Genomic DNA, 22353 nt, shown 5'->3' on the forward strand with positions numbered 1-22353 from the left:
GCCTGCATAACACCTGCAACAAAAACGGCCAGGTGTGAAAATAGCGGAGCCATATCCCTGCTCTACTGCAATTCTAAGATAAACAATCTTTTTTTCTGGTTCTGGACATGCTGCAGAGCTGAAACTTCACATGTACACTTTTTAGACCCCCCCCCAGACACTAAATCCAAAGAAATCTCATTTTTTTTTCAATAATTTTTTCAATAATTGGCTATCAAAAACGACAATTTTTAAGAACTTTTTTTTGTGTGATTAATAGTCCCTGGAGCATGACCCAAAACCCTAGGCACTTTTTAGGGGCATTTATTGTGTTTTAGGGCTTCAAAATTGTGTATTTTGATTACCGAAGTTCGGGTCCCATTGATTTCAATGGGGTTCTGGAATCCGGACCCGAACCTTCGGGAAGTTCAGGTGTTCTGGTCGAACCAAACTTTTTAAAAGTTCGATCATCCCTATCACTACATATCCTAAGTTCACAATCAAATCATACAATACAGTGCTACTGACACCTGATTATAAAGAAATGTGCAAATCAAACATTAATAAAGTGCTTAAATAAATAAGGTGCTATTCTAGTGCCAGTAGTGCAAGTACTGATTGCTGTAAAAAAACCTACAATTAATTATGGCGAATGGGTAGTGAATGGTATATTCACACAACACTCTCTACACCATAAAGGTGATTACCATGTGCTAATAATGCAGACAAATAATACAGTGCTTGAGTACATAAAGTGCTATTTATGGTGCAATTTTAACATCTAGTGTTAACAATTCATAATGACACATCACTTATAAAATATAAGCATATAACAGTCCATATAGCATATAGTGCATCCAACAAAATCAGAGTCTCTTCAATCCCCCAAAAGTGATCCTTCCACGGTATACGGATGACCTCTCACCTCATATTCTGACCTGTGTTTTACCACCAGGCCAAAAGCGACTGTTTCCTTATGGGGATGTAAAGGGTCACGCCACCGCATCCCCGGGTTTCCTTGAGACACTATGGGGTTTGTGAATCAGCTTGTCTCCTGCTTCACATGCTCGATACACATATAATAGAAAGAAGAGGGAAACAGGATCTAGCGCTCTCTGCTTTAAAATAGATTTATTAGGCAAAAGTAAAACAAGGTACACTCACAAGTCTTGCACGTATAGCTGTGAGAACTGTGTGGGCTAATCAGGTAATAAGCTTGTGAAAACAAGACAGGACCGCGTCCTGTTCTGGCTGCTGAGTCACGTCCGTCTGGAGTCTCTGCCCCCCTATACGCGTTGCGTCATAGGCTGTAAGCTCTCGACTTCCTTAGTAGGGGTTGACTGGGAAAATTGGTGAGCCAATCAAACAAGCAGGAAATTATGTTTTTGGGGTGTGGTCAGTATACACTCTGTGTACAGAACAGCTCCAGGTAGCCTGTGTGTGAGAACCTTGTAGACAACCCGGCAACACTGTAAACGCGTTCCCAAATTTTGGTGCGTCTTTAAAGTTAGTCACTAGGCCCTTCTGAGAGACCAGCCCTCTTCTTCCGGGCTTTCTCCAGCAAGGGGCCTCTCCCAGGTCTCCTCCTTGGCACAACTTTCTCCAGACTAGGCAGTACAGCTTCAGGACCACTTCAGCACATGTTAGGCCCCAAACAAGGCTATTGGGCCTAACAGCAGAGCTCCATGCAGCAGCACCTCCCAGGACCTCAGCCCAGGGAAAAAGCAAACACATGGCCTGTCCCAAATATTTCTATCCTCTCACAGCATGCACCAGTGGCATAAAACTCCTACTGGATTGGCTGAAGGAAATATAAACATTAATAACTTAGTTTTGTTTGTGAAATCCCATACTATGACCAGTAATATCAATGACCTCTACTGGTAACCATGAGAAATCACAAGCCAACTTAAAGTGATTTTAAAGAAGTAATTGAAAAGGCAGATTTTTTTTCTTTTTTTATTTAAGCGGAGTTCCTTGTCAATGTTTTTTAAAAAAAGCACCCCTATGATTTTCTTTGCTACTACAATTGAAAATGGATACTGTTTACATTGTAATCATTGATGTGGCTTATAAATCCTAATTTACTCACAGCATCCCTGGTATACAGACAGCGGCCATTCCTGCTTCTTGAATTTGGTGCAGCTGGCTACCCAGCATGCACCTCCGGATCTCATGCTTGCGCAGTAAGGATACAGCGTGACACACTGTGATGATTGCAGGTTGCCGTAGTAAAGGCAACGGTGGAAGTTCCCGCCCTGTTGTTATGGCAACCTGTCAATCAACACAACCCGGAAGGGAAATGCTGCCTGGCATTGTGTAATTTCCGGTTTTGAAATAACACGATGTCAGAAGTGGAAGGTGTCTATTGACTCCTGGGATTAATGAGACTGATATCTCAGAAGCCATAGGGAGAGCAGGAATGACGTACCTCATTGCGTCATTTCCGGTTTTGAAATAACACGATGCCAGAAGCAGAGGATGCCCATTGAATCCTGGGATTGATGACTCTGATATCCCAGGAGCCAATGGGGGAGCAGAAATGATGTACCTCGCTGCGGCAAAGTGGGCTGGAAATGGCTGGATTTTTGAACAAAAAAAGGTATTTAAACAAAACCAAAAAAATATCCAAAGATTAATGGCACAGGGATCAGCTACCAGTGGGGCCATGGTTGCTAAATAGGGTGGAACTCTGCTTTAACAAACATGTCATACTTACCTGCTCTGTGCAGTGGTTTTGCACAGAGCAGCCCTGATCCTCCTCTTCTCAGGTCCCATGTCTGCGCTCTTTATTTATTGTTGCTGCACTTCTATACTCTAGTGTACGATCCCATTTGGGGTATTCGGATATGCACAGAGCACTTCTATCTGTTTATAGTTTTATATTGTACTGTTTAGATTTTTATACAATTAATTTGTTTATAAGTTTTATATCATATGGTTCAGACCTTGATACAGCTTATGGTGTGAACACTAAAGTGTGGAGTCACTTATGCACCTATCACTTTATATATTGGACTTGATTTATATTTATATTTATTGTTCACATTGTTTTAAGTGAACTAAGTCTTCATTATAACCTTTGTTGCCCACACATACATGCACTTATCACCTTTATATACCAATTAAGTATATCTGTACACTATACTTTTTATTTTTTGTTATATTTCTTTTTCTTTTAGATTTTATCACACAGTTGTACCTTTAGAGCTCTTTTTTTATAGTCCGTATTTCTAGTGCATTATATATATTCTTATCTTTCATTGGCACCTTTTATCAGCACTGTCAATATTTCATCAAACACTAGGCAGCGCCATTACCCTACCTTATCTTTCCATGTCTGCGCTCTTAGGCCCTCCCTCCTGCCAAGTGCCCCCACAGCAAGCAGCTTGCTATGGGGGCACCCGAGCAGGCTTGCTCCTGAGCCACTACTCTGTGTGTCCATTCACACACAGACAGGGCTCGCCCCTGCTCTCTCCTTATTGGCTTAATGGCTCCTACTGCTGTCTCAGCCAATGAAGAGGGAGAGACTTGGGACAGCCGAGGACTCCACATCGCTGGAGTGAGATGGGGCTCAGGTAGGTATCGGGGGGCTGTTGGACACAGAAGGTTTTGTACCTTCATGCATAGAATGCATAATGGTAAAAAACCTTCTGCCTTTACAACCACTTAAGCTTAGGGAAAAAACAGGTGAAAAACTATACAAATCACTTTGAGCTAATTATGGCCCAGCCAATAACAACATTGACATAGTAGCCCTTTTTTTAGAACAAGAAAGCTACAAAGGATCGATATTGGTGAAAATTATCAGCAGATTTATCCAATCACATTTTCCATATAATTTTTTGTTGTCTATGTACTTCAGGAGCATGGTATGGGTGTGTCCTTTGCCTAGATAATTTGTTCTAATAGATGCCCCTCTGGGGAGATCACAGAATTCTTTGGTGTAAACTTGAAGGGGGAAGAAAATTTGGGACTTTATATGAGACATATAGTAAGGAAGTCTCCATCCCTGGATCAATATGAAAACAAGGGGGAAAAAAAAATTGGGACTTTAATTGAGGCAAGATGGCATTGAAAAATTAATCATCGTTAAAAACCATATTTTTATTAAATAATAACAAATAGAAAACGTATATCGATGGCAGCATCCATATGCAATACCACATGTATACCACCCAGCAGTACAGTAGACAATCAAGGTTAAAAAGTACATTGTATAATCATAGGGATACATAATGAGAGCCCATTTGGTAATAACAGAGACATAACATATTCCAGAGTTGACATCCAATGCTGTTTGTACATGCACATCATAGAGCAAAGCAGTGTGCCATCGTGATAACAAACTGGTATAGTATAATAAAATTCAGATGCATCATAAGGCCCTACGCGTTTCGTGAACATCATCACTTCTTCAGGGGGCGAATGCATCATAGATCTAAAATAAAACCTGTAAGAATAACTGATAGGTCCACACTTAGGGGAAAGGGAAGGGTAACAGGGTAACCAGGGAGGGGACAGGTGAACCCTCCCTGTATAGTACTTACATAGCCACTGTATATGGGGCGGTAACCCATCACAAAGAAAGGGATGCCCATGTAGTCTGCACCGGGAGCTGTAGTAAAGGGACTGAGGGTATGAGCCCAGAGCGCATACAGGCACCTCCAAAGGAAAAGATACATAAATAACAATAGTGAGGAATGGGCCCCAGTAATAGGACTAATAATAAATATGTAGTGAAGGAGTAGCAATTGATTGCAATAACTCATATGTTCGTATAGTACAGATAATACGGGGACCCAATAATCCAAAGAAATAGTAAGAAATAGGAAGATGAGTAAAAGACCAAAAGTATATAGAGTAAGATGTGAAGGAATATAGGTAGAAATTATGAAAAAAGGGAGGTGCAAAGTGAGAGTGAATGTAAGGATAAGAACAGGCAACATGGATGTAAACCTGTATTAATAAGCACCTCACCGCAAGTGAATAAAGTGAAAATTCCTTCCCTTTGGTGTAAACTTGTCATTTTTAGAACTGTGGGAAACCATTGCACTACAACTTATAATTAATGGCCATTCAAAAAATGAATAATAATGGCAACCAAAGAGCTATCATAAATAGAGCAGCCAGGTGTATATGATGAATGCTGGGATTTGGAGCTTCTCCGAAGGTAGGATGGATCATTCCCTACCTCATTTTAAATGGAATCATCTCTGGCTGGAATGTACTTTGAATCATTCCGTTTAAGAAAAACAACTTGTTTGCTAAGTGTTTATCAGAATGTTTCCCCTTATCTTGCAGTGTGTGTGAAGTCCTCTGCATGTGTGTGACCTTCTACAGAAAACCTCCTTTCCACCTCTGAAAGGCTCGGAAGGTCTTCACAATTGATACTGACAGATTGGTGAGTACTTTGGCTCTGGAGCTGAGTTTCACAACCGTCTCTTCTACAGTAAGAATAACAAACAGCTGAGGAGAGGAACGGACTTGGGATTTTATGAGAAAAGGTGAAATTTATGACCCATTGAAACCAAGGCGGAGGCGATAACAGAGACCATTCCTCCACTGTGTATAAAACAAAAGGCTGCGCTGAGTAACCAGGTATATACTCTCTCTAGAGGAAGCATCATTCACTCTGCTGGTCTAGAGAAGACTTCATAATAGAATGATTGGCAGGGACGGGCTGGACAGGAAGCAGCCGTGCATACACAAGAGGTCACTTCCCTTCACCCTGTGTTCAGTCCGGTTCTACAAAGGAAACTCAAGGGCGGTCAAGCAGATGCATCCAGAAAGTACGAAGCACTACAAGGAAACAAGACAATGTCATTTAGGCAGGACTCCAGCCGATAAAAATAAAAAAATAAATAGCCCCATTAAAAGGTAAAATAAAAAATGTATGGTTTGTTGCAATAGATCTCCCCTGCAGTACTTCTTTTCTGCCATAAGATGTCCTCACTCTGATAGCAAGCATCATTCAACCCACTTCCTTGGAGCTCAGGTCATCCTAGACTTGTCCCAACCAGCGACTGGACAGTGATAGGAGAAGCAGACCAGTGAAAAGCTCATATCTCTGCCACTCTGCCTTCTTCTCCTGTCAGCATGTTTCTTGTCAGCACATGAACTGATTGGTTCCTTGCACTGATTCTCTCACACTCCAGCTTTGTTGGAGGCTGATATGATGTCAAATGCAGATACGTATACTGCTTGCATTTTAATAATACATTGTTGATGTAATAATGATTTCAGAGCTACATTCATTTGTGCGGATGTAGCACCCTCCTAGATAGGTGCTCGTTAGGGAAGATAGTTTGCTCTGCCGGCTTAACAGGGGAGCAGCAGGTAAACCTCCATCTGCTATAAGGGGAGCCTGATTGTTAGTTAGGCCTGTTACATGTGTCCATGTGTGATTCATCTGGCCTGAGGGAGTGTCCCCACTGTATCCAATAGGGGAGCCTCAACTCCATCCCTCAGCAACCACTGGACCTCCTGGCTTAGCACCATATTTCTGGTTTACTAGGCCAACCGCCTGTGACCACCTTCCAAACAGACAGGAGGAGAGACAGCCGTCACCCTCCTCCTAGGACCTGGCTTCCTGCCCAAAGACACCCTGTCACATGTGCCCTTGGCTTTTATAACATATCCCAGGATGCACCACTGTTTTTGCCAACCCACTGGGTTAGTTACAAAAGCCTGTGTGTCACTGGCCTTAACCCCTTGATCACCAGTAAAGTTAACCCCTTCCCTGCCAGTGTCATTTTTACAGTAACAGTGCATATTTATAGCACTGATTACTGTAGTAATGTCACTGGTACTCCCAAAGTGTCAAAAATGTCAGTCAGGGGTCCGATCTGTCCGCCGCAACGTCGCAGTCCCGCTAAATCGCAGATCGCTGCCATTACTAGTTAAAAAAAAAAACCAATAAAAATTACATAAATCTTTCCCGTAGTTAGTAAATGCAATAACTTTTGCGCAAACCAATCAAAATACGATTATTGCTATTTTTGTTACCAAAAATATGTAGCAGAAAACAAATTGGCCTAAAATGTAAACAAATTTTGATTTTTGCATTTTTTGAGAGAATTTCATATAAAAAATTGTAAAAATATTGTTATTTTTTCAAAATTGTTGCTCTTTTTTTGTTTATAGCGCAAAAAATAAAAATCGCACAGGTGATCAAATACCACCAAAAGAAAGCTCTCTTTGTGGGAAAAAAAAGGACGTCAATTTAATTTAGGTACAGCATCGCACGACCGTGCAATTGTCCGTTAAAGTCATGCAGTGCCGAATCAAAAAATAGGGCCTGGTCTTTGAGCAGCCAAATCCTCTGGGGCTTAAGTGGTTAAATAATTGAAAATTTTGTATTTTGCCACTTTGCTGTTCTTGCTTCCAAAACAATCTCTTTCAACCATAGTGCATTTTGGATTCCTGCCAAAATACCTTAACATTGCAGACAAATGATGTAGAAATGGGCAGATGGATCAAGCCTGCCTTTCTGTTTCACAAAGCTGCAAGTTTCATAGTGGAGGATTACAACCCTTGCACTGGGCGTGTCCTAACCACCAATGATGTCATCGTTTGATAAGGACGATGAGTGTCTGCACAGCATGCTTAGTTGCCCCTTCCCTGCCCTTCTTTGTCAGCATTGGGGTCAGATTAGCGAAATGAGGTAGAGAAACACTGGAATACTAGTCAGTACCAGTGTGCAAAGGTGCATTAGCTTTGTAAGAATAAATTACATATAATGCTGGATGCCCTACATGTATGGATGCTGCTGCGATATATAAAACTGTTTGTTTATTATTTTTACATTTTATAATGGGATGCCTCAAGATTGTTCATAATTTTAAAGGGTGCCATGATTGATAAGGTTGAGAAACATTGGTCTAAAAGAGGAATGCTATAACACATATACCTAAAAATCTGCAGCAAGAAGACCCTGATCACTTCCTGGTCATCTCTCGCCTTGATTACTGCAACTACCTTCTCATTAGCTTTCCTTTACATACAGTAGGCTATCTACCATTCAGCCCATCATAAATGCTGCTGCCAGGCTCATCCACCTTACCAACCGCTCAGTGTCCGCTTCTCCTCTCTGTCAATCCCTCTATTGACTTTCGCTCATCCAAAGAATTCAATTCAAAATACTAACAACTTACAAAGCCATCCACAACTCAGCCCCCAGCTACATCACTAACCTAGTCTCAAAATACCAACCAAATCGTTCTCTTTGTTGCTCCCAAGACCTCCTGCTCTCTAGTTCCATCGTCACCTCCTCCCATGCTTGCCTCCAGGACTTTTCCAGAGCCTCTCCCATCCTATGGAACTCCCTACCCCAATCTGTCTGATAATCTCCTACTCTGTTTGCTTTTAGACAATCCCTGGAAACCCTCCTCTTCAGAGAAGCCTATCCTGCCCACACCTAACAATTGTACTTTCATTTTTTCCATCAGCTCACCCCCCACAGTTATTATCTTTTGTATCATTTGACCCTCCCTCCTATATTGTAAGCTCTAAGGAGCAGGGCCCTCTAATTCCACCTGTATTAAATTGAATTGTAACTGTACTGTCTGCCTTGTAAAGCGCTGCACAAACTGTTGGCACTATATAAATCCTGTACAATAATAATAATAATAATAATAATGATAATCTGCATACAGATAGGGTTGTACTGATTTTTTCCAGCACATCAGCTCATGGTATGTACCCTTGCTGCAACATAATCCAGTTTAGAAATGATTGGCTTGTAAGTCCCCCCTGCCTGTTTACACCCCCCCCTATCTTTAAGGTATGTGCTGCTAATTTAGGGCTCGTTCATATCGTATCCACATTGCAAGCCCCCCCACTGCCCCAATACAACATACTCCAGTGTGCACACATTTTAGCATGCAAGGTGGTGTGAAAGAACTATTAGACATTGTGCACTAACATAATAACACAAAAACTGCCTCTCGTACTAACTGCAGACAAGGGGTGGACACTGCTGAGGAAACCTAAAAACCTAGAAGATGGGTTGTACTGTATATAGGGCAGCAAGAGCCTACAGACCTCTTATGTATAGACAAGATTATACTGCAGAAAACTACATGATTACATTTAGTGATGTGCTGAAATTAATTTAACTGGGTTGAACACACTAATGGAGCACCCTTCCCTAGATACACTGCTAGGTATATTTAGTTTTTGGCTCCATTGTAATGAATTGAGCCGTGATTGATTGTGTTGGTCTCTTCAGGGTTTCCTGAGCTGAGAGTTGAATTACTCCCACCTGCCTCTGAAAGAACTTTTCAGATAATAGGGCAGGGAGATTCAGATGATCGATTAAATATTTATTATGGCCCAGCCAATCAATGCAAGGAAGCATACAGAAGGTGGCTGGGTAGGTGATAAATATGCAGGAGGCCTGAGAAAAGGGTTCTTTTCCCTCAATTGAGGGTTCCGCTTTTTCTGGGAGTGCTGCTGTCCCTGGGAGATAGCCAGAGAGACAAGAGACTGCAGTTTAGGCCTCAGCAGCTGCTGGGCTGGGGGCCTAGGATAGATTGCCTGAGAATTACATTTGCTGGAGGTTACTGCACTGAGGTCTTGTTCTGGAGAAGGATCTCGTTATTTCCTTCACTAAAGATCTACCTGTGGATGCTGGATACACTCCTGGTACACTATGAGTAAAGAACTTGTTGGGGACTGATAGCTGAGTGCTATAAGGGAACTAAGTGCCAGAAGTATTTTAGTGGACTGGTGCTGCAGAGTTCTTTACAGTATGTGGGCCTCCAGGAGAGAAATACCTTAAAGTAAACTTGGGGCATAGACTACAGACATTAATGTACTTACAATTTTTACAGCTCTTACTGACCTCTGTAGTTACAGGCACTGTGAAGCAATTCTTTTTACAATTCACAGCAGAAGCAAAGATGTTATTTAAGCCATTTTCTCAGCAGGTTCACCCTTCTCCCCTTCTATCAGTGATTCACCTGCTAAGCTTTTCCCTCACTGCAGTCACTCAGCAGCACTACCTCTTCTACTCCTCCCTTCCAAAAGTAACTTAGGTGGGCTGCTCATCCTGGTCTTCTGTGCCAGCAGCAGCCCTAAAATCCACCATTGCCACCAGTATGTGATGAAGGCACTCTCCACCTTACCCTGACAGAGATGTTCCAGCTCATGGGACAACAAGCAGCATAATGAGAGAGATTGTCACTGGGTGCCAGTTGATGCCTTAGTTAACCTAACCACATGTGGTTTTGGAAACTTACTGTTCACAGTATCTGCTGTAGCAATTCTGACTTTCAGAAACATATGTGATACACGTCACTTCAGATAATTATATGACAGAAAATAAAATATTGTAGTGCTCTTCAAAAGCACATGGATTAAGTTCTGTTTTAGAGCATTTAGAGATAAAGCCTAATGATTTTCATAAAAGAAGAGAAAAATGGGGCAAGCAAAATATTTACAGAAAAATATATGACAAAAATACACAATAGTGACAGTAAATTAAATCCAAATAAAAATCAAAAGTATTTAAAAATGTTTTACTTGGTCTGTGGTTCCAATAGAGTCCAATTTGTTCAGTATAAAGATGGATTAAGTTTTCTTTTCAGCCAGAGGGCTGACTGAAAAAAAATGAATTGATTCCTCCATCCACGCAAATGAGATGGATGTAGAAATCCCACCCTGCCAGCACATTGTACTCTGACAGTGGCTCTAACTGCTGCCAGAGTATACTGATCAGCAGCTGCAGTCACTGAGCCACAAAAGTTATTCAACTTGGTCAGTTCGACAGAAGTCGGTCAATTAATCGATTTCTGTCAAAAACAGCGATGACCAGACACTGATTAAAATTTAGCTAGTCCCTGCTGAACTGGACGAATTTTGATCCGTCTATGGCAAGCTTAAGTTAGGTTTGACAAAGCCACTAGCCCTTAAAAAATGACTCCCAGCATGTGTGTCTCATTTTGATTAAAACAAAATGCTAAAGCCTGCTGTTGGCTGACATTCCGCTGGTCCAGGCTTGGGAAAGATCCCAGCTTTACAGTCGGGATCCACCCAGATGCCTGGACTGACAGCTGGCTCAGCCTCTCAGTGAGTTCCTGGAAGACTGAACCAGCCACTCCTGTCATCTGGACAACCCAGCACTCCAGTAAACGCTGGAAGAGCAGAGCAGAGAGCCGGTGACTGACAGTCAGTCTCACTCTTAGTAGCGGCGGGGGGACAGATGCAGCATCGGATCGATGTTGCGTTCACCTAGGTTTTATTTATTATTTTAAAAACCTATTAGGGATAGACCGATATGGTTTTTTTAGGGCCCATACCTATATTTTTGTCACAACGTATCGGCCGATATGGACCGATATTTTTGTATAGTTAAAGTTTTGAAAAATAAAGACAATTTTTGACACAAATCTGGTACTGAACATGTTAATTTTAGTTTAATGCTTAATGGCTGGCTTGCTGGCACCCTGTGGTGGGTGGCTGGCTTGCTGGCACTCTGTGGTGGATGGCTGGCTGGCCCCTTGTGGTGGATGACTGGCTGGCTGGCACCCTGTGGTGGGTGGGTGGCGGGCATCCTGTGGTGGGTGACTGGATGTCTGGCACCATATGGTGGGTGGCTGGCTGGCACAGGGGCTGTGGGTGGCTGGCTGGTACAGGGCCTGTGGGCGGCTGGCTGGTACAGTGCCTGTGGCTGGCTGGTACAGGGCCTGTGGCTGGCTGGCTGTCTGGCTGTCTGGTACCCTGTCTGTGGGTGGCTGGCTGTCTGGCACCCTGTGGTGGGTGGCTGGCTGGCTGACAGAGGTGGTGGGTGGGTGGCTGGCACAGGGGCTGTGGGTGGCTGGCTGGTAAAGGGCCTGTGGGTTACTGGCTGGCTGGTACAGTGTCTGTTGCTGGCAGGTACAGGGCCTGTGGGTGGCTGGCTGACTCGCTGGTACAGTGTCTGTGGCTGGCTTGTACAGGGCCTGTGGATGTGGGTGGCTGGCTGGCACTGGGCTGCTGTGGGTGGGTGTGTGGCTGTGATACACTCCCGCGAGACTAGTCCCGACTCCAGGCGAGGCTGTCCAAGGCGAGGGAGGCGGCCTAAGAAGGTAGAATGACGTCACAAAAATATCTGCAATATTGGCCTTGCCGATAATCGGTCTATCCCTAATATCTATACTTCTCTTTTAGCTTCCAATTGCAGTAGTGCTTTTTGGCCCATCGTTGAGCCAGCCTTTACCCAATTCAAAGATCCTAAGGGTGTGATATAGGAGGGCCGAAGCATTTGATATTATCAATGGACCCTCCGACAATTTCCATTATTCAGCGGTATCAATATTTACATATGAGTACATGTTAAAGTCTGATAAACAACATATTATTAGACAGAACAACATTGCCATTTGATAAGGACTAAACCTTGGTTTTTCAATTGTGGCAATTCTCTTTTACATTTGATTGGATGCTCATTATTAATGTAACATTATCGAATCAGGATTTATGAATGTGTAAATTTTGCTTCCGCCTGTGTCACAAAATCAGACTAAAATGTGTATTCACTTAACAGCATTGTAAACTATGTATGAACTCATTAGGACTTAGAATGTTTACAACATACTTAATTGAAGGTCTCTGCTTATCAGCACTCTACCTTCCAGATATCCTGATAAGGACATCCAATTAGCTATTCACAACTGGCTTATTAACAGATGTGTAGACTGGCCAAGATGGATCTATGGTCCTGCTGGAAGGTTTGTTCAACTTGATTGCTTTTATTACAGGTTTTAGAGATGCATTCCATTTCCTAATCTAATTTGTGCCTATAGCTGTAATTTGCTGGGGGTGGGTAGATGTGTCTTTAAAAAATATTGTCCTTTGCTGGGGCTCAAATAACAGATTTACATCTAAATGATTTATCACAGACTGGCAAATTTAAGGCTGGGTTCACACCTATGCGAATTGGATGCGGATTTCACTGCCTCCAATTCGCATGACAGGAGACTGTGACAGGTTTTTAATAGAGCCGGTTCACACAGCTCCGGGGCAGCTGCAGTCTGCATTGGAAAAAGGTCCTGTGCGTCTTTGGCTCTATTTCAGGTGCGATTTCAGGCAAAAAATTCGGACCTGATTTGCACCTGAATTGGTGTACAGGGACGCACTGAACCCCTGCTGGGACCTGTTGCCACATCAGTGTGAACCCAGCCCTAGAGAAATTAGGTTGACTCTATGTGCAACCTGACCTCCTTCTTTTTCCCATTCAGTTTAAAGCCATCAGACCTCTTTACCATCACACCCCCTTCCCAGCAGCTACTCAGCAGCTCAGCTCCTCCTACCAGCAGAAACTCAGCAGCTCAGCACCTCAGCTGCCTCTGCTTGCTTCTTCCAGCATATATCTATCCCAAGGGGACACAGATAAAACACATCTTTCATAAAGTGGGAAAGACTTAGATTCTCTGAAAATATGTTTAATGCTGCCTGTCCCTGTGTAAATCACTCCCCCCCATTTCTCGACAGAAAGTGGGGACAGGTTTCCCCTATAGATTCACAGCAAAAAAAAAAAACTCAACAGAAAATTAAAATTTTCACCAATCCCACTGGTTTCCACCAGTTCTGTGCTCATGGCACTACAGGACATCTTCCGATGTTGAAAGGAAGTAAGCATGATGTGTCCTTCATCTGCTGCAAATAGTTTCCTTGGCCAACCACTGCGTCTACGGCCCTCATTGTTGCCTGTTTCTTTGTGCTTCTTGAACAGCACTCCTTGAAACCCCCGGTCTGCTTTGAAATCTTTGCCTTGGAGAGACCTTACTGATGCACTATATTGTTTGTGTCTTGTTGCTGTGCTCAGTCTTGCCATAGTGAATGAACTGTGACATGAAACTGTCTTCCACAACTTCACCTTAGTTGCGTAGTTTGGCTGTTCCTCCCCAGTTTTAGGCCTCCTACACAGCTGTTTCTGTTTCAGTTAATGACTGTTTTAACCTACATGTGAAATTATTGATCATTAGCACCAGCTTGGTATAATTGGGTATTTATACATCTGACTCTAATCCTACAAAATCCCTGACTTTGTTCAAGTGTACAATGTGTGCAAGTGTAAGAACTGATGCTGTATTGACAGTGAGAGGCCCTGTCACTGTGAGATTATCGGAAAATGTGACACAGGCTTCACATTAAGGGTTATTGCAAAGTTCCAGACTATTGTTTTTGAGCGGGGAAACTGTGTATTTGGCTTTCTCTGGATTCTGTAGTTCTGGATCGGAACCTTTGAACCTGTGTCTGAGCAGGTGTGCAGGGTCGTTAACCCCTTGCCGTAGTTTTATTGCGGCAATTCAGCTCTGTTACGCGAAATGACTTACCTTACCTGTACATCACTTTGTGTAACAGATAGTGGGGGCACGCGTACGCGGTGCCGGATGGGCTCCCCCATGGAGATAGAATGGTGGTCTGCCTATTTAGGAACACAGATCTCTGTGTTCATCCAGTGAGTACAACCCCCGTACAGTTAGAAAGCACTCCCTAGGAGCAGACATAACCCTTTGATCATCCCTGGTGTTAACCCCTTCCCTGCCAGTGGCATTACTACAGTAACAGTGCATATTTTTAGCAATGATTACTGCAGTAACGTCACTGGTCGTGTCAAAGGTGTCATTTAGATGTCCGATCTGTCAGCCGCAATGTCGCAGTCCTGCTAAAAATCGCTGATCGCCGCCATTACTAGTAAAAAATAAATAAATAAATAAAAATGACATAACTCTATCCCCTAATTTTTAGACCCGATAACTTTTACGCAAACCAATCAATATACACTTAATGGGAATATATGTGGCAGAATACATATTTGACTAAATTGATAAAAAATTTAATTTTTACATTTTTTTTTTTATTGGGAATGTTTTATAGTAGAAAGTGAAAATTATTGTGGTTTTTTTTTTACAGAATTGTCGCTCATTTTTGGTTTATAGCGCAAAAAATAAAAACCGCAGAGGTGATCAAATGCCATAAAAAGAAAGCTCTATTTGTGGGGAAAAAAGGACATCAATTTTATTTGAGTACAGCGTTGCAGGACCGCACAATTGTCAGTTAAAATAACACAGTGCCGTATCGCAAAAAATGGCCTGGTGATTAAGGGGGTAAAACCTTCGGTCCAGAAGTGGTTAAATACTCTGGTCTAAGGATAGCTCAGAGCTCCCAGTTGGAGACTGCTCCCAGTGTGGGAGACTGAAGGTCTTATCCAGGAGTCAAAGGGCCCCAGCCAGAAGCCAGCAGACAGAGGGTCTCACCCAGGGATCAGAGGTGCCCCAGCCAGATGCCAAGAGACAGAGGGTCTCACTGAGGAGTCAGAGGTACCCCAGCCAGACTCCAAGAGACAGAGGGTCTCACTGAGGAGTCAGAGGTACCCCAGCCAGACTCCAAGAGACAGAGGGTCTCACCAAGGGATCAGAGGTGCCCCTGCCAGAAGCCAAGAAACAGAGGGTCTCACTGAGGGGTCAGAAGTGCCCCAGCTAGCAGGCAGGAGATGGGAGGTTTTGTCCAGGGTGGGTCCCTATCAGGGTGTTAGGAGAACCCCAATCCATAGGCCAGGAGTGGGCCGTGCAGCAGGGCGCTGCAACAAAATGCTAAAAGTGCCAGAGTGATCCTGGATGGCTAGACAACACAATCAGAGGGACTGGTAAGAGGAGTACCTGTGCTACCAATAAGTGAGCCAGGTAGCTCGGCATTTTTCACTGTTTGGATTTTTTGCGGAAGAAAGAAACCCCTACAACGAATGTGCACGTGAACTTTCCATTTTTTTTAAAATAAAAGTGGGCTGCCATGCCCTAAAAATACAGTTTTGGATTGGCGCAACTCATTGTGAATGCACCTACCGCTTGAGTTTATTCTCCCCAATGCCACAATGGTTTGAAGCCAAAAGGTAGCCGCACAAAATATCCACTCACTTTGCATTTTGTTTTAAAAAAAAAATATAAAAAAAAAAACTATTAAAATATACATTTTTGAAAGCAATCTTACTTTACAGTATTTGTTCACACCAGCCTAAAACATTTGCACAGCAAAGTATAAATAAATATATACAGTATCTCACAAAAGTGAGTACACACCTCACATTTTTGTAAATATTTTATTATATCTTTTCATGTGACAACACTGAAGAAATTACACTTTGGTACAATGTAAAGTAGTGAGTGTACAGCTTGTATAACAGTGTATATTTGCTGTCCCCTCAAAATAACTCAACACACAGCCATTATTGTCTAAACTGCTGGCAGCAAAAGTGAGTACACCCCTAAGTTAAAATGTCCAAACTGGGCCCAATTAGCCATTATCCCTCCCCAGTGTCATGTGACTTGTTAGTGTTACAAGGTCACAGGTGTGAATGGGGAGCAAGTGAGTTAAATTTGGTGTTATCGCTCTCATTCTCTCATACTGTTCAATGGAAGTTCAACATGGCACCTCATGGCAAAGAACTGTCTGAGAATCTGAAAAAAAAGAATTGCTGCCCTACATAAAGATGGCCTAGGCTATAGGAAGATTGCCAAGACCCTGAAACTGAGCTGCAGCACAGTGACCAAGACCATACAGCAGTTTAACAGGACAGGTTCCACTCAGAACAGGCCTTGCCATGGTCGATCAAATAAGTTGTATGCACGTGCTTAGCGTCATATCCAGAGGTTGTCTTTGGGAATGCCAGCATTGCTGTAGAGGTTGAAGGGGTGGGGGTCAGCCTGTCAGTGCTCAGACCAAACGCCGCACACTGCATCAAAATGGTCTGCATGGCTATCATCCCAGAAGGAAGCCTCGTCTAAAGATGATGCACAAGAAAGCCCGCAAACAGTTTGCTGAAGACAAGCAGACTAAGGACATGGATTACTGGAACCATGTCCTGAGGTCTGTTGAAACCAAGATAAACATATTTGGTTCAAATAATGTCAAGTGTGTGTGGTGGCAACCAGGTGAGGAGTACAAAGATAAGTGTGTCTTGCCTACAGTTAAGAATGGTGGTGGGAGTGTCATGGTCTGGGGCTGCATGAGTGCTGCTGGCACTGGGGAGATACAGTTTATTGAGGGAACCATGAATGGCAACATGTACTGTGACATACTGAAGCAGAGCATGATGCCCTCCCTTCGGAGACTGGGCCACAGGGCAGTATTCCAACATAACGACCCCAAACACACCTCCAAGATGACCACTGCCTTGCTAAAGAAGCTGAGGGTAAAGGTGATGGACTCGCCAAGCATGTCTCCAAACCTAAACCTTATTGAGCATCTGTGGGGCATCCTCAAACAGAAGGTGGAAGAGTGCAAAATCTCTAACATCCACCATCTGCGTGATGTCATCATGGATGAGTGGAAGAGTACTCCAGTGGCAACCTGTGAAGCTCTGGTGAACTCCATGTCCAAGAAGGTTAAGGCAGTGCTGAAAAATAATGGTGGCCCCACAAAATATTGACACTTTGGTCCCAATTTGGACATTTTCACTTAAGGGTGTACTCACTTTTGTTGGCAGCAATTTAGACATTAATGGCTGTGTGTTGAGTTATTTTGAGGGGACAGTAAACTTACACTGTTATACAAGCTGTACACTCACTACTTTACATTGTAGCAAAGTGTAATTTCTTCAGTGATGTCACATGAAAAAATATAATATAATCACTTTTGTGAGATACTGTATATGTATATAAAAAAGGTGTGTTTTTTCACATGTTGTTAAGGTGAGCTGCCAGACTAATCAAAATGAGAGGGTTGCCATAAAGCATTACACCATAATGTGCAAAAACGTGTGCATGAACTCAACGCATAGTGTAAACGGATCATCAAGGAATGTAATAAGAGGGGTTCAGTTAACCCTTTACTAAAATCAATTATAGTTTAAAGTTTTCTTTTTAGTTTTTGAAATAAAAAGATACGTTCTTTCTTTTTAAACTGAAAAATATAGTTTAGGTGATAAAGGCAGGTCTGAAAGTTCTAGAATCAACCCTTTAAAGTTACCTATTAATTACATATGAATGCTTTCAGTGGATCTGAAGTGCTAATTATGATTTGGCTCCTCAATTCCATCTTGCCACCCTTATAATTGCAGTGAAAAACCAAGTTTACCTTTTGTTAAAAAATCTAAAGCGAATTCCCATGTCAAATTACTGACCAACCAGGTCCAAAAATGAGCTGGAAATTAACTCTAGGCTAGCGCTGAAAAATTTGGAAATATTAAAGTACAGTTATTGCCATAATAACATCACTGAGAGGTTAACCCCACAGCACATTCCTGACCAATCAACGGGGAGCGTTTCAAGGCCGTCTCACGATGATTCATTAATGACCAAATAAAGGGGGCGATGCGGCGAAATTGAAAAGTCTGCAAAGTTAATTCAATAAATGGTCTTGGGAGGATTGAGACTGGAAGGTTTTAAACCCAATTTAGTCTTCATGAGTTTCAGATTGCCGAGCACCTCGCTGCCAAGCCTGAGTAATTCTGCGCTCATCCGAGGAGCTTGAAGACTTGCCGGCAGAACGGCGGAGTGGCCAAAAGTCTCCTGCCAGCTTGGAACTCAAGAAGACTAAAAGAAAAAAGAAGTCCTACACAGCAAATGTTGTTATGAAGATAGCGAGCGGTACAGGGCCCCGGGAAGGGAGGGCGATGTGATTCATGTTGTGACAAATGCCATGCAGAAAAGGAATCTGCCGCTACGGCTAAGACGCTTAAGCAGAGAAAAAAAAAAATTCTGGCAAATGCCCGGCCAGAGTGAAATAAGGAGAAGAGCTTTCCTCTTAAAGCCTCATTACAATAAGAGAGAGGTGGAACAGATTTGATGAGTGAAGTAAAAGCATCAGATCTGGGCACGCTGTGCTTTCTGCAAAATGCCGTTGGCTTTTCTTTTTTTGATGGTGCCCAAGTAAATTTAAAATAAATGTGGAGCTAAAACTGAACTCCAGATAAATAAGTGTTTGAAATACCTGCATAAGAACAATTAAACCTGTTGAAATATTGATTTTGTTCAGCCTGTTTTACGATTCTCACGCTGACACCAGACGCCACTGATGTTGGCACCTATTTTCTGATTGAGCTTTATAGCTTCCTTCCATTGTCACCCCTCCTCCTTCAACCTGATCACTGGACATTAACCACTTTAAGACTGGAAGGATTTGCCCCCTTAATGACCAGGCCCTATTTTGCGATTCGGCACTGCATTAATTTAACATACAATTTTGCGGTCGTGCGATGCTGTACCCAAATAAAATTGAGGTCCTTTTTTTCCCACAAATAGAGCTTTCTTTTGGTTGTATTTGATCACCTGTGCGATTTTTATTTTTTTGCGCTATAAACTAAAAAAGAGCGACAATAATGAAAAAAAACCCAATATTTTTCACATTCTGCTTTATGACATTCTCAAAAAAAAAGTTAAAAAAATCATAATTTTTTAACATCTTAGCCCGATTTGTTTTCTGCTATATATTTTTGGTAAAAAAAAAAATCGCAATAAGCGTATTTTGATTGGTTTGCGCAAAAGTTATCGTGTCTACTAACTACTGGAAAGATTTATGTCATTTTTATTCTTTTTTTTGCGGGACTGCGACATTGCAGCAGACAGCTTGGACCCCTAACTGACATTTTTGACACTTTTGGGGGTACCAGTGACATTACTAAAGTATATGCACTGTTACTGTAATAATGACACTGGCAGGGAAGGGGTTAACCCTGTGGGTGATGAAGTGGTTAAATGTAAGCCTAGGGGGAGTAATTCTAACTGTGGGTGGTCGCGGCTTGTGAAATGACCATAGAGACATGTGATCCTGTATAGAAGGGAGAAGGACGGTCGGCTGTGTTTACAACAGTCGACCATCCTTCTCTCTCAGCGGGGAGCAATCACGGGTGTCAGGCGGCAATCGGAGCCGTCTGACCTGTGAATCGGGATCCCCGCTGCCGAGTGGGCGTCCCCTAGCTTCCCGCGCGTGACCGATGTAGACCTACGTCGGTTCGCGCAGGAGAGCCACCCTGCCGCAGTAAAAAGGCAGTGGGTGGTCAGGAAGTGGTTAAGTGGTCATACTATTTATTACTTGGATGGGAGCAGACATGATATGTGAACATGGAATACCTGAATGTAAATATTCTGTGATCAGGCGGCAGGTGTAGGGTTTGGGGCGCATGGGAGCGCTCACTGCTGACCCATGCTGTGATTGGACACAGCACAAATTTGGCAGCAGATTTCAGTCAATGATTTCAGCTGAGACCTGCTGATCAGTTGTGTCCAATCACACACAGAATTCTGTGTGCAGACAAAAGTGAGCTGGCTGTTCCTTCTCCCTAAAAAGCAGGGAGTAAAAACAGCCAGATCAGCAGGTAAAAGCAGCACACATTACACTTGTTAGACACACAGTAAACCCATTGATTGCCTCTTGATGTTAACCCTTTCCCAGCCAATGTCATTAGTACAGTATTATCACTAATCACTGCATTAGTGTCACTAACGACATCAGCCAGCCTCGCAGCCAGTGTCTGTTAGCACCAGATTGCCCCCTACCCTATCACAGTAACACTATATGTCGCTGATCACTGCCATCACAGTATATCATGTATAGCTGCGTTAATTCCAGTATATATAACATCACACAAACCACTTATTGTACATGTGACGTGAGTCACTTTGGGTGGGGGGCTTGTGGAACCCAGATTGCTTTAGGGAAGTTGGGAGACTCCTTGTCCAGCTTCCCCAGCCCCTCTTATGTGTAAGTCACCCTGTGTCTATTAGGGGCACAGGGTGACCAAGAACCCCTGTCAGGTCTGCACCAATCAGACTCGCTGTACACCCACACAGGACTCAGCATTTGGTATTACCCCCGTTATCCTGACTTCTATATGTGTGGTTTGTGTTAAAAGAGTGAGGGGCTCTTTCACTTGGGACAAAAATATTTCTGGACAATATCCCTCAGGAAATATGTAAAGATAAACTGTTTACCTTAACAGATTGCTAAAATATTGCAGGAGTGTTTCATAGACCCTTGCTAGTGGGGTGGGGTTTGTTATTGTTAAGTACATGCATCCCATTGTTTCTGTCTGCCTTTAGATAAACTTATTATGGGATGTATATGTGTATGGGGATTGGCTGCTAAGGGGGAGGGGTTGTCCCACATTGTATATCTCTTTGTGCCTTTGCTTCAATAAAATGTTTGATTCTGGTTGACTCCAAAACTTGTACTGTCGAGTTCTTGGGGTAACTATAGCCAGATTCACGGATCCCGTGTTCCAGAGCTTAGGAAGCAGCTTCTTGGCGGAGATACCAAGTCGGGGTGTCCGGATTCCGTCACAGTACACTTATTTGGAATATTTTTTTTTTACCAAAGACATGTAGCAAAAATACATTTCAGGCTACATTTATGAAAAAATTAAATGTTTTAAATGTTTTTATTGGATATGTTTTATAACAGAAAATAAAAAACATTGTAATTTCTTTTTCCAAACAACTGTTTGGCCTTTTTTCATTTATATAATAAAAAAAAAAAAAAACCCACTAGTGATTAAATACCACCAAAAGAAAGCTTTATTTGTGTGATAAAAACTATATTGATTTAATTTGCATACAGTGATGCATCACTGCACAATTGCCAGTTACTTTGCTAAATAGCAAAAAAATGCCCTTGTCATAAAACCTTCCAGAGGTCAGTGGGTAAACAATGCACTCTTTTGTTTTCCTGAAGTTCATATTGAAAGGAAAGCTCCAGACAAACATTTTACGGTAATGTCAAGCAGTTACAGAGGGCACTGAGTGCCCATTTTTGGTGTAGTCAGTCCTTGGTAACAAAACACAAAATGAGGTTGAAGGATTGTAAGAGGTGCATGAAAGTCAGCCAGCCCCCAGTTTGATGTACTCACCTTCCAGTCTGTCACCAACCAAATAAGACCTGTCTCTTGGTACAAAGAACAGGGGTTTAGTTGACACACATTTGCAAACGCATGTGAAAGCTGCAGAGCCACGTCACGGCACCCTGTTTAAATCTGCAGTCCTACACTCTTAATTTAGTGTCCTCACACTGGAGGCACATGGCCGCTAATGGGTGGATGGGGAACAGGTGAGAGGGAGACAGCCCAACCTCCCCCAACCCATCCCCATGCACGACTGGCTATTGTCTCAAAAAGTTCAAATAATTAGGTTAAAATATAACCATGGTGCAAACTGGAGAAGACCAGCTGAAAAGCATTACACCTCCATCCCCTTGGTGGATGCAGTATATGGATAGGAAGGGATTTTATATATGGGGCATGGCCTGTAAAGCACACTGCCTTTGAAATCCGGCACAGCTTGGTGCCTCATCTAAAGTCCCACCGTGCGATTTTCGTGCGTTTTTGGTGGATGCAGTTTTTGATTTGACCCTAGTGTTTTCCGTATACAGGGATGGAGACCAATAGCATGACCTGCT

This window comes from Pelophylax lessonae (genome assembly GCF_965119305.1).
Source record: "Pelophylax lessonae genome assembly, chromosome: 3".
Taxonomy (NCBI): Eukaryota; Metazoa; Chordata; class Amphibia; order Anura; family Ranidae; genus Pelophylax; species Pelophylax lessonae.